Raw genomic sequence first — 12750 nt, 5'->3', positions numbered from 1 at the left:
GTTCATTCCTTTTTGCGCTTTTTTCTCTAATCTTGGTTTCTCGTTTTATTTCATTGAGTTGGTCTTCGACTTCAGATATTCTTTCTTCTGCTTAGTCAGTTCGGCTATTGAAATTTGTGCATGCTTCGCGAAGTGCTCGTATTGTGTTTTTCAGGTCCTTTAGTTCATTCATATTCCTCTCTAAGTTATCCATTCTTGTTATCATTTCCTCATATCTTTTTTTAAGTTCCTTAATTTCTTTGCATTGATTTAATACATGTTCTTTTAGCTCACAAAAGTTTCTCATTATGCACTTTCTGAAGTCTAATTCCGTCATTTCGTCACAGTCATTCTCCGTCCAGCTTTGTTCCCTTGCTGGTGAGGAGTTTTGGTCCTTTCTAGGAGGCGAGGTGTTCTGGTTTTGGGTGTTTTCCTCCTTTTTTCGCTGGTTTCTTTCCATCTTTGTGGGTTTATCCGCTTGTCGTCTGTGTAGTTGCTGACTTTTCAATTGGGTCTCTGAGTGGACACCCAGATTGTTGATGATGAAGTATTTCTGTTACTTGGTTTTCCTTCTACCAGCCTAGCCCCTTCGCTGTACGACTGCTGAGGTCCACTCCAGGCCCTGCTTGTCTGGGGTGCACCTCTAGCAGCTGTGGCGCAGCGAGGGATGCTACCCGTTTCTTTTTCTGCTATCTTTGTCCCAGGATGATGCCTGCCAAATGTCAGTCTTTTGGATATAGAGGGGTCAGGGAGCTCCTTGAGGAGACAGTCTGTTCTTTTTAGGAGCTCAATTTCTGAGCTGTGAGCTCTGTTGTTCATTCAGGGCTGTTAGGCTGCTATGTTTGAGTCTGCTGCAACAGAGCTCATTAAAAAAACCCTTTTTTTCTCAAATGCTCTGTGTTCGGGGGTTCGGGCTTTATTTTTCGATGTCCTTTGAGGTGTCCTGCCCAGCTAGGAGGCAGACTAGCCACTGTTTGGCTGCCGAGTCTCCGCCCTGCTGTTGTGTGATTCGCCCTGTTCCTGCAGGCTCTGCTGTGGTCTCCGCCACGCCCTGCAGCGGAGTCTCTTCGTTGTAGCGTGTTGCCTCGGCAATGGCAGGCTGCGTCAGCAGTGGGCGTGTATCTCAGTAGGGACGGGTTGCCTCGTCAACGGGAGGCTGAGTCAGCAGTGGGCGTGTATCTCAGTAGGGACGGGTTGCCTCGGCAATGGCTGGCTGCATCAGCAGTGGGCGTGTATCTCAGTTGGGGCGGGTTGCCTCGGTAGTGGTGTATGCCCCTCCCCCACAGAGCGTCTCGGACCGTCTCCTCGGGATAGTTTGAAGTTGCGGTTTTGTTTGTCCCACTGGGTATCCCGAACGTTCTCTCCCTGCAATCCCCTGGGCTGGCCTACTGTCCAAGTCTCGTTCAGTCTCAAGTCCAGCCCTCTCAAGTCTCAGGTTGCCGGTTCAACAGGGCACCCGGACAAGCGCGCCCTGTGGGGATTGCTCGGTAGGGCCGGCCGCCGCCGCGCCCCGGCTGCCGGCTTCGCCAGGCAGACTTACTGCCTGGCGTCCCGTGTCTTTTTTATACTTGGGAGTTTCCCCATTCTGTGGGCAACAAAGATCAGTCTGGAAATGCAGCTCGGACTCACCTCTTTGCGGATTCAACGAGAGCTCCAATCCTGGGTTGTTCTCACAGCGCCATCTTGAGTCCTCCCATCTACTTCTTTAAATCATGAACTGCAAAGTTTCCCCTTATGCATTCTATGAAGTGCTTGATTCAGTGCTGAGCTTGTGCTGTGTCCGTTAAATATATGGTGATTAATTATTTCAGAAAAGCAAAGTCCCCTTATCCCACTACTTGAATTCTTTAAACATTTAGAACTCAGAGATTAATTTCTTACAGGATAAGAAATTAATCTTTATATTAATTTCTTAATACAACATTATAATACTCACTAGGTGCTTATATTTAGTTTCAATGAGTTATCTGATTCTGCCTGTCCCAAGTAAATATATAGTATATATTAATCTGTTCTCACAATGCTAATAAAGACAACCTGAGACTGGGTAATTTACAAAGGAAAGAGGTTTAATTGACTCACAGTTCTACATGGCTGAGGTGGCCTCACAATCATGGAGAAAGGCAAAGAAGGAGCAAAGTCATGTTTTACATGGCAGCAGGCAAGAAGAACATGTGCAGGGGAACTCCTCTTTATAAAACCATCAGATCTCATAAGACTTAGAACAGCACAGGAAAGACCCACCCTCATGATTCAATTACCTCCCACCTGGTCCCTCCCACAACCTGTGGGAATTATAGGAGCTACAACTTAAGATGAGATTTGGGTGGGGACACAGCTATACCATTTTATGGTATAAGTAGTAGACTCATTTGCTAGCTCTAATATTTCCTTCCCCAATATGATGATTCTTGCCAGATGAACTTGAAAGTCTCCTATCTTGCTCTGTCACCCATGCTGGAGTGCAGTGGAACAATCACAGCTCACTGCAGCCTCCAACTTCTGGACTCAAGCAATCCTCCCACCTCAGCCTCCTGAGTAGAAGGAACTATAGGTTCCTGCCATCACACCCTGATAATTTTTTAAATTATTATTTTGTAGAGACAGGGCTTGCTATGTTTCCTAGGCTGGTCTGAAACTCCTGGACTCCAGCAATCCTGCCTCAGTCTCTCAAAGTGTTGGGATTACAGGCATAAGCACCACTCTCAGCCCTTTCATTCTTATATTAGTCATCAGTTAAGACATAACAGAATAGCAGAGATGGGATGCCTTAAACAACAGAAATTTATTTTCATAGTTCTTGAGGCTAGGAACCCCAAGATTAAGGCATGAACAGCTGTGACGTCTGGCAAGACCCACTTCTTGATTTTCAAATAGCCTTCTTGTTATATCTTCACACAGAAGTGAACATGGAGAAAGGAAGCCTTTGTGTCTCTTCTTATAAGGACACTAACTCCACTCATCAGTGTTCCACCCTAATAACCTAATTATCTCCCAAAGGCCCTGTTTCCTAACACTGTCACACTAGGGGTTAGGATTTCAATGTATGAATTTTGGGAGAAGACAAAAAATGAAGAAGTAACAGTGTGAAATTTCTAAGCCTAGACCTAGAAAAGCCTTTATTGTCTCCACTTGCCCTCCTGAACTCCACTATCTCCATGGAAAGAACATTCTCAGAGTAGCCCACAGGCTGAAAGGAGGATGAGAGATACATGGAGCAGAGCTGTTCCAGATAATGTTCCCTAGCCACGCGCTGCCCAGTACAGAATCCACAGAGAACCTGCAGCTATATGAGCAAGCAACTTTAATTACCTAAACTGCAGCCAACCTATACTTATGTAGGTATAAAAATACATGATTTTGGCCAGGCACAGTATCTCACTCCTATAATCCCAGCACTGGGGAGACCAAGGCAGGTAGATCACGAGGTCAGGAGTTTGAGACCAGCCTGGCCAAGATGGTGAAACCCCGTCTCTATTAAAAATACAAAAATTAGCCAGGCATGGTGGCACATGCTTGTAGTCCCAGCTACTCAGAAGGCTGAGGCAGAAGAATGGCTTGAACCCAAGAGGTGGAAGTTGCAGTGAGCCAAGATGGCACCACTGCACTCAGCATGGGTGACAAAGTGAGATTCCATCAAAAAAATAAATAAATAAAACATGAATTTTAAAAGACATGGAATATGGGGTAGCTGTTTTTCAGCAACAGCTGATGGGACTCAGTAGGTTATAAGTTTGGGCAGCCAAGTATTGAGATAAGCAGGTGAAATGACCACCAATGGACTGGCAGGAGCACAGACTAAATCGAAGAGAATCAGATACCAACATTGTCCTAAGTATTCATGGCATGCTGTACTGAAATTCATTACATGGGTCCTGTGGGTGGACAGGGGAGTCTACTGCACGGAGAAAATCTAGGACAATCTGTTTTCTTTTCTTCAACAGACATATTTGTGCCTAATAATAACAAAATTTAATATTTGTCGACTGCTTACTAATTGACATACGTTGTGATGAGTAATGCACAGATACAAGGCCAGAAAGATACACAATTACATTTGCAATGTTGCAAAATAATTACTACAACAATAAGGGCAGTGAAATTTGCTATTGGGTAAATGAGAAAAGATACCTCAATAAGACTTGGGGATAAAAGGAAAAGCTGGGCCAAAAATGTACAATCATTGGCCAAACAAAGGTGAAGGGGTAAAGAAAAAGAACATAAAATATAATAGGCACTGAATATTAAACGCTTACTCTGCTCCAGCCACTGCAGCATGAAGCACACCAACTGTGCTTACACCAGCTGTGTGATCCTCATGTCTCAGATGAAGATCAAAGCAAGGTCATGTGACTTCCCCAAGGCTATAAGGTTGGTTGTCAGAAGAGCTGTGGTTGGAATCCAGTCCTCCTGCTTGTTAAATTAAATTAAATTTGGCCTAACACTGATATGTACATAGTGAACTATAGCCTAACTTAACATATAAGCAAACCACGACCTTGAAAATATATTCTTGTTCAGGTAATGTAGTCTCCACCAATCATAGCAGCCAAGTATTTAGCCAATCACAGTCTGTAAACTGCTTAGACATATCCAAATAAAGCAGACACCCAAGCCATAACCAATGAGACTATTTCTGTGTGTCACTTTCTTTTTCTTTCTTTAAGTACTGCCTGCCCACATTACTGGGTAGAGCTCTCTGAACATTTACTGGGTTAGGGTGCTGCCTACTTCATGAATCATTTTTTTTCTCAAATAAATTATGCTAGATTCAATTTGCCAAATAGGCAAACTAGAGAATGGGAGAAAATTTTTGCAATCTACCCATCTGAAAAAGGTCTGATATCCCAGAATTTACAAGGAACTTAAACATATTTCCAAGAAAAAAACAACCCCATCAAAAAGTGGGGAAAAGATACAAACAGACACTTCTCAAAAGAAGACATTTATGTAGCCAAAAAACATATGAAAAAAATCTCAACATCACTGATCATTAGAGAAATGCAAGTCAAAACTACAATGAAATACCATCTCATGCCAATCAGAATGGTGATTATTAAAACGTCAAGGAACTACAGATACTGGCGAGGCTGTGGAGAAATAGCAACATTTTTGGTGGGAATGTAAATTAATTCAACCATTGTGGAAGACAGTGTGGCGATTCCTCAAGGATCTAGAACCAGAAATACCATTTGATCCAGAAAGCCCATTACTGGGTATATACCACAAAGGAATATAAATCATGCTAATTTTTTAAACACAGTTTTAGCGAGCACACCATAGTGTTCTCATTTGCTCTTTCTTCACGGCCACCCTGAGAACACCAAGGTCTTCGTCTAGTAAAAAGAGAAGTTCCTTCCTCAAGTTCATCATCACTTTCCTGTCTTCCTGAAGATGAGGTTTTCTTTCTGGTTTCTGGGAAAGTAGCCTTAAACAGCTGTGACACACCATGTTCAGAAATAGGCCAACCAGTTGGCATAATGCCAGATTGTTGGTCACAGCATCCCCAAAGCAAGAAGAGATCTGGGCAGATGTTTTGCTGTAACATTGGCCTCCAAGCCTCCCATGTGAAGACCTTCCAGCCAGAGCCAGCATTCACTCTTAGCACTCACAAGCCAGTGACTAGTTTCCAACCCCAAAAAGGGAGGAAGAGAAAGTGAGCTTGAGAGTCTATTGCTCTTAAAAGCAGTGCCAAGGCATAAAAAAGGAAAATTTCAGGACGCAAAGCCCATGCAGCGACAATCTGGGGAATCTGCACTGGCATACATGAGCTTTGCTGGCTAGCTGCTCAGTACAGCTGGACATAATAGGATGCAGGTCTGGGAAGCCCCTTCTTGCTGCAGGCTGCCTGGTATACTAGTCAGAGGTGAAATCCAGTGAGACAAGATTCTACATTCTTTTGGAGCAGCCTGGGATACCCTTCTAGCTAAGGGACATGGAAATATTTTAACCTACAAAGAAAGGGGCTTTCCATGGATTTCCCAGTAATATGCATTTATCTGAAAAGGAAAGTAGGAAAAGCCCTGCTGGACCAACAGAAAGCAGGTCTGTCTTCCACACAGTACAGGCACTGTTCTGACTTCATTCTTATGGAACAGACACCATGACGCATACTGTTTCAAATAACTGACTATTTGCTTCTCATTTGAGATGCAAAATCTACTCAATAAAATGGGCACTTAATAACCCTCTTTTTGCAACAGAACAATTGAGTTAGTTGCAAGCCAAACATTTCTGTCTCTCACCCTGATCAAACATCCATGAGTGAAGGAGGAAACTTTTCACTGCTTCTCCAACATAGCAAGCTCTTTCCTGTCTTTCTGCCTTTGCATAAGCTGGTCATTTTGTCTAAAAAACTGCTTTCTTTTTCTTAATTGCTCACATATCCTTCTGGATAACAATGATAGTACTGCTGCTAATGATGATAAGTAACATAACATATGTGTGACTGTGTGCTCCGTGCCTGGCACTGCCCCTAGAATTTTATTACATATTATTCTGTTTATTCCTAAAAGCAACTTGATGACATAAGTGATTTTACTTACCCTAATTTACAGACAAGCAAATTCAGGCACAGAAGGATGTTTTGCCCAAGGCATATGGTGACTAAGTGCCCAAACACTGTACTACACACCAGCTAAAAAGGCTAAAGTGAAAAATACAGGCCATGCCAAGTATGGTTACGGAAACTCTCAAACACTGCTAGTGGGGATAATGTACATTGGTACAAATCACATTTGAAAACCCTTTTATAGTATTTATTAAGTTGAAAGTAAGGCACAAAAATAATTTTATTCCAAGGTATGTAGACCTCCAGAAAGGAAAAAATATATATATTTATATATTTTCTTGGATGCACACCTAAAGGATGTGCATCTTCACATTTTATATAATATATAAATATATGTATATATGAATACAATATATAAATATATGTATATATTAATATCATATATGTTATATGTTATATACATTATATAATATAAATATATATTAATGTTACGTATATGTGTATATATATATAATATATGTTTTTTTTTTGAGACAGAGTCTTGCTAGAGTGTAGTGGCACAAGCTTGGCTCACTGCAACCTCCACCTCCTGGGTTCAAGCAATTCTCTTGCCTCAACCTTCTGAGTAGCTGGGATTACAGACGCCTGCCACTGCACCCAGCTAATTTTTATGTTTTTAGTAGAGACGGGGTTTCGCCATCTTGGACAGGCTGGTCTCAAACTCCTGACCTCGTGATCCACCCGCCTTGGCCTCCCAAAGTGCTAGGTTACAGTCACAAGCCCCCATGCCCGACAGAAAATATGCATCTATCTACTAACGATGAACATAAGATACCAGTAATTTCATTCCAGGATATATAGACCAAGAGATTCCTACCATAATGTTAACAACAGCATTATGTATATTAGCCCCATATTGGAACTGTTCAAATGCTATCAACAGTAGAATGGATAAAACTGCATATACTTACTAAATGGAATAATAGACTACAGCAAGAAAATGAACAGATTGTAACTAAGTTTAACAATATTAAAAAGCTCACAAAATTAAGGCTAAGAAAAGGATGCTGTGAACAAAAAAAGTACATATATCATGATTTCACTTATGTAAAGTTGAAAAACAGATAAAATTAATCTATGCTATTACAAATTAAGATAGTGGTTACCCTTGGGGCATGGCAGCAACTGCAGTGAGAGCTTCTGGGATGCTGATAATTTTCTGTCCTTAATTTTGAGGCTTGTTGCACAAGTATGTTTACTTTAAAAAGCCAGGCTGGGTTCAGTGGCTCAAACCTATAATCCCAGAGCTTTGCGAGGTTGAGACAAGAGGACTGCTTGAGCCCAGGATTTCAAGAGCAGCCTGGACAGCATAGCAAGACTCATCTCTACAAAAAAATATATATATATTAATATTAACCAAGTGTGGTGACACATGCCCATAGTCCTGGTTACTCTAGAGGCTGAGGTAAGAGGGTCATTTAAGCCCAGGAGGTCAGGGCAGCAGTGAGTGCTGATTGCACCACTACACTCCCGCCTGGGCAACAGAGCAAGATCCTGTCTCAAAAAACAAAAGCTAGCAAACAAGCCGAAAACTCATCCTATGGTATGCTTAGAATTATTTTCACTTTTCTAAATGTATATATAATATACAATGTATTTCAACAAAAAGTTTAAAATTTAAAAAAAGATCTGAGCAAATTTAAAGCTCATGCTCTCAATCTCTGCGGGATATATTCATATTTTAAAAATTATTCAGAATGCAATATATCCCGGCATATACAGCTATTCGTACATACATATTTTACTTCAAAAGGCATTTTTTAATATGGCCTCTGATAGTACTTAACAACTTATGTAATGATCTGGTCCCCACTCAACGGGAGATTCTTGAACAGGAAACCTCTGCACTATATTTCTTAGTATCCCAAACTCTTAGCATAGGGTCTGAACCATAATAGTCTGTCTTTGGCTGTTTGGTAAATCAATGAATACATTTCTGTATTCTGAATAAGTGCTGTCTATAGGAAGGGCTGCACTGGGGATCAAATGTTTAAGATATGATGTTCCTATGCTACAGAAAACTGGCAGAATCAACTACTATGATCCACATGCGGTTATCTCAACCACAAAAACAAAATTAATGTGCCAACAGAATGAAATTTTGGAGTATTTATGCGCCTGATTACCAGACGCAAAGCTCTTTCTTTACAGCAAATATTCTTCTGGTTTTAAGTGGGAGAAGTGGAGATTCAGGATGTTAAGCAACTTGTATGGAGCCCATGAGAACATCGCAGAGGGGGAGAAAGAAACAGAGTCCAAGGATCCTTGAAATCTTAGTCTTCATTCTTTGAAATCAGTGTTAAGAAATGGGCCAAGAGGATATATTTAAGTGGTCCCTAAATACATGACCCAAAATGATATCCTCCAAAAAGAATCCTGTATTCCTTTTTTTCCGTTTTGGCACTCAGGCTTTGAAGATTTCTGTTACAATTTAAGTACGTTAGGAGCCACTCTATGAATCAGGTTATACCCATTAACAGTGTAGCGTTCAGTCTTTCCTGGCATTGTAATATCAATTGTGCAACATGTGATTGTTTCAGGACTTCTCCATAGATGCTCAGGGAACCCATAACACACAAGCATGTTTCTGCCAAAAGCTTTGTAAACATTTTTTGTTTACTAGAATAAACGCATCCCTGTGTAGTGGAAATAGTACTGACAACAGACTTAAGTCTGAGTTAAAATTCTGTCTCTGTCCTTTAAAATGTGTAACTTTGGCAAGGACCGCAACTTTCTCATATATAAAATGGAGGTAATATTTACCTTGTAGTTAATATGGGAAATAAAGAAAATGTATACAAAGCACTTAGAACAATAGTGCTCATTATTGTTACCAAAGAAAGGATATTTTTATCTATTATGGAATATTCACACTGGTTTCTAAACTCATAATCGCTATAAGAAAAGAAGATATGAGAACACTAGTGTTACTAAGTCTTTCCTTGAAATGCTATATCTGGGGCCTTAAGAAAACATAGAGGGCCTTCTTTGTCCATATAGGGTATAGGTCTGCTCACTTCTCTGCACCAGACCAAGCCCAAGATATACAGTGTTGGAATAAGCCTGACTGTTAAAGAATCATAGATGTCTCCCCTTGTTCTAAATAAAAGAATGTCATGCAGTACAGAAACCACATTTTTAGCTGAGCTGTCTAGAAATGAGAAGCCCTGATTTTAAAGTAATGTATTTGGTATCTATAATCACCAGTTATGAGGGAAATGTATCCAAATGAGTTACAGGCTAAAATTATAGATCTTAGACAATTGAATCATGAAAAATCCTTAATAATAAAACTTTACCTGTTACAAAATTTAAACAATTGGCCCAGAACACAGTTTAGATTTTATCTTTGTCTTAGCTAGAGGGAAAAAAACTAAGCTGTGAGAAAGATTAAAATAAGTAACTAAAACTTGGTTTCCACAAAATCTGCTACAGTGCTGAAAGTACTATAGCAGATATTTTTTAGAGAATACTCCCTAATTTATAAATTTAGAATTGCAGTATGCTCACAAATCCAATAGTTTGAAATTTGTGAGGTTTTACTATAGTCTAAGACGCCAACAATGACCTAAAAATGTCCAATTAGTAGAGAACATATAGGTGAGACAAATATTTATTCCATCACACTCAAACTCCTATAATATTGTTTTATAGTTTTTGGAAATGCATTTTTTTAACTTTTGATTTCAGATAATCATAGATACACATGGAGCCATATGAAATAATACAGAAATTTTCTGTACACTTTACATAGTCTCCTCCAATGACAATATCTTACAAAACTATAATAACACAACCAAGAAATTGACATTGAAGCAATTCTCTGCCTGATTCAGATTTTATCTGTTTGACTTGCACTCATTTGTGAGCATACATGTATTTTAGCACATGCATAGATGAATGTGAACTTCACTATAGTCAAGATACTGAATATTTCCATCAGAGATACCCAGTGCCACTCTTATAACCAGTCACCCCTTTCCCCCTCCCTCCTAGCAACTCCTAATTTGTTCTTCATGTCTGTAATTGTGTAATTTCAAGAATATTATATAAATGAGATGAGATCATATCAAATCTTTTGATATAGGCTTTTCAAACACAACATAATTCACTTGAGATATCGATAGTTCATTCAGCATAAAATGCTAAGTAATATCCCACAGTGTGGATGCATGACAGTTTGTTGAACCATTCACCCACCGAAGGACATTTGAGTTGGTTTAGTGTTTGGTTATTATGACTAAAGCTGTTATGAACATTCACCTAGAGGCCTTTGTATAGAACTAAAGTTTTCAGTCTCTGAGATAAATGTCCAACAGTATATTATTCAGTTATATGTATAAAACTGCCACACACTTTTTCAGAGAAGCTGTGGGTTTACCATTTCACACTCCCACCAGAAATGTTTAAGTGACTCAATTTATCTGTATCTTTATCAGCATTTCTTATTATTTTTTATTTGTATTATTCTGGTGGACGTATAGCGATATCACACTGTAATTTTAATTCGGATTTCCCTAATGGCTAATGACATTGAACATCATTTTTCATGCTTATTTGCCTTCAGTGTAATCTCTTTCGTGAAATATCTGTATTTTGTCCATTTGTATTGATTTGGTGCAAAAGTACTTTGGCAAAAATTACAATTACTTTTGCACCAAACTAATACATATTCTAATTATGTTGGTTTTTTATGCTAAGTTTTGAGAGTTCTATATATATTCTGGACACCAACACTATTGTTAGATAGATGGTTTACAAATATTTTCACCCAGTCTGTACCTTGTCTTTGAAGCTCTTCACAGGATCTTTTGCAAAACAAACATGATTAATGTAGATGAGGTCCAATGTATCATTTTTTTTCTTTTATGAATTATACTTTTTAAGTCTGATAACTCTTGTCCTAGACATAGATCCCAAATATTTTCTCTTATATTTTTTCTAGTAGTTTTATAATTTTACATGTAAGTCTTTGATCCATTTTCAGTCCATTTTTGTATAGGATGTGATGTTTAGGTTCAGGGTTTTGGTTTGGTTTTTATGTGTCTATTTGCTTATGGATATATAATTGTTCTGACATCACATGTTGAATAAACTATCTCTTTTACTGAATTCCTTTTGTACCTTTGTCAAAAGTCAGTTGGGCGTATTTGAGTAGGGTTTTCTATTCTGTTCCGTTTAACTGTGTCTAGCTCTCTGACAGTACCACATGGTCTTGATTACTGTAGCCTTTAGATTGGGTAGATGTGACTCTTCTTGCTTTATTCTTTTCTCTTTCAAAATCATTTTAGCTATTTTTGGCCTTGTGTCTTTCTTCGTAAACTTTAGATAATCTTTCTATGTCTGCCAATAACCTTGCTACAATTTTTATAAGATTTGACGTTAAACCTACAGATCAAATGTGGGGGAATTGACATCTTTACCATAACGATTCCTTCAATTGATGAACCTGTTATGCTTTCTCATTTACTTAGTCTTATCTCTTTCATAAGCATGTTTTAATTTCAAGATACAGATATTATACGTTTTTATTACACTTGTACCTAAGTATTTCAATTTTTTAAAATGATTGTGAATGATATTGCATTTTTAATATGTGTGTCTTGTCACTACAACATAGAAATATGATTGATTTTTAGGTGTTGATGTTAAGCCATTTTCCATTGCTATAAAAAATACCTAAGGCTGGGTAATTAATAAAGAAAAGAGGTTTAATTGACTCAAGTCTTTAGGCTGTACACACTTAGCACAGGAATCTGCTCAGCTTCTGGGGAGGCCTCAGGGAGCTTTTACTGATGGCAGAAATTGAAACAGGAGCTGGCATATGGCTATCATTTACTGATGGCAGAAGGTGAGAGCAGGAGCAAGAGAAATCATAGAGAGGGAGGTTCCATATGCATTTTAGTGACCAGATCTCACAAGAACTCACTTTCACTTAGACAGCACTGAGCCAGGAGGGATCCACCTTCAAGATTCAAATACTTCCCACCAGGCCTCACCTCGACCACTGGAGATTACAATTCAATATGAGATTTGGGTTGGGACAAAAATTCAAACTGTATTATGCTGCAACTTTGCTGAACTCACTCATTAGTTCTAGGTGATTTTTTTTTATCTTGGGATTTTTCATGTAGGTAATCATGTTATCTAAAAAAAAAAATTCTGTCTTTCCAATCTTAATGACTTTTTTTTGCCTTATT

Source organism: Callithrix jacchus, chromosome 16 (assembly GCF_049354715.1).
Source record: "Callithrix jacchus isolate 240 chromosome 16, calJac240_pri, whole genome shotgun sequence".
NCBI classification, from domain to species: domain Eukaryota; kingdom Metazoa; phylum Chordata; class Mammalia; order Primates; family Cebidae; genus Callithrix; species Callithrix jacchus.
Note: the sequence above shows the minus strand (reverse complement) of the source record.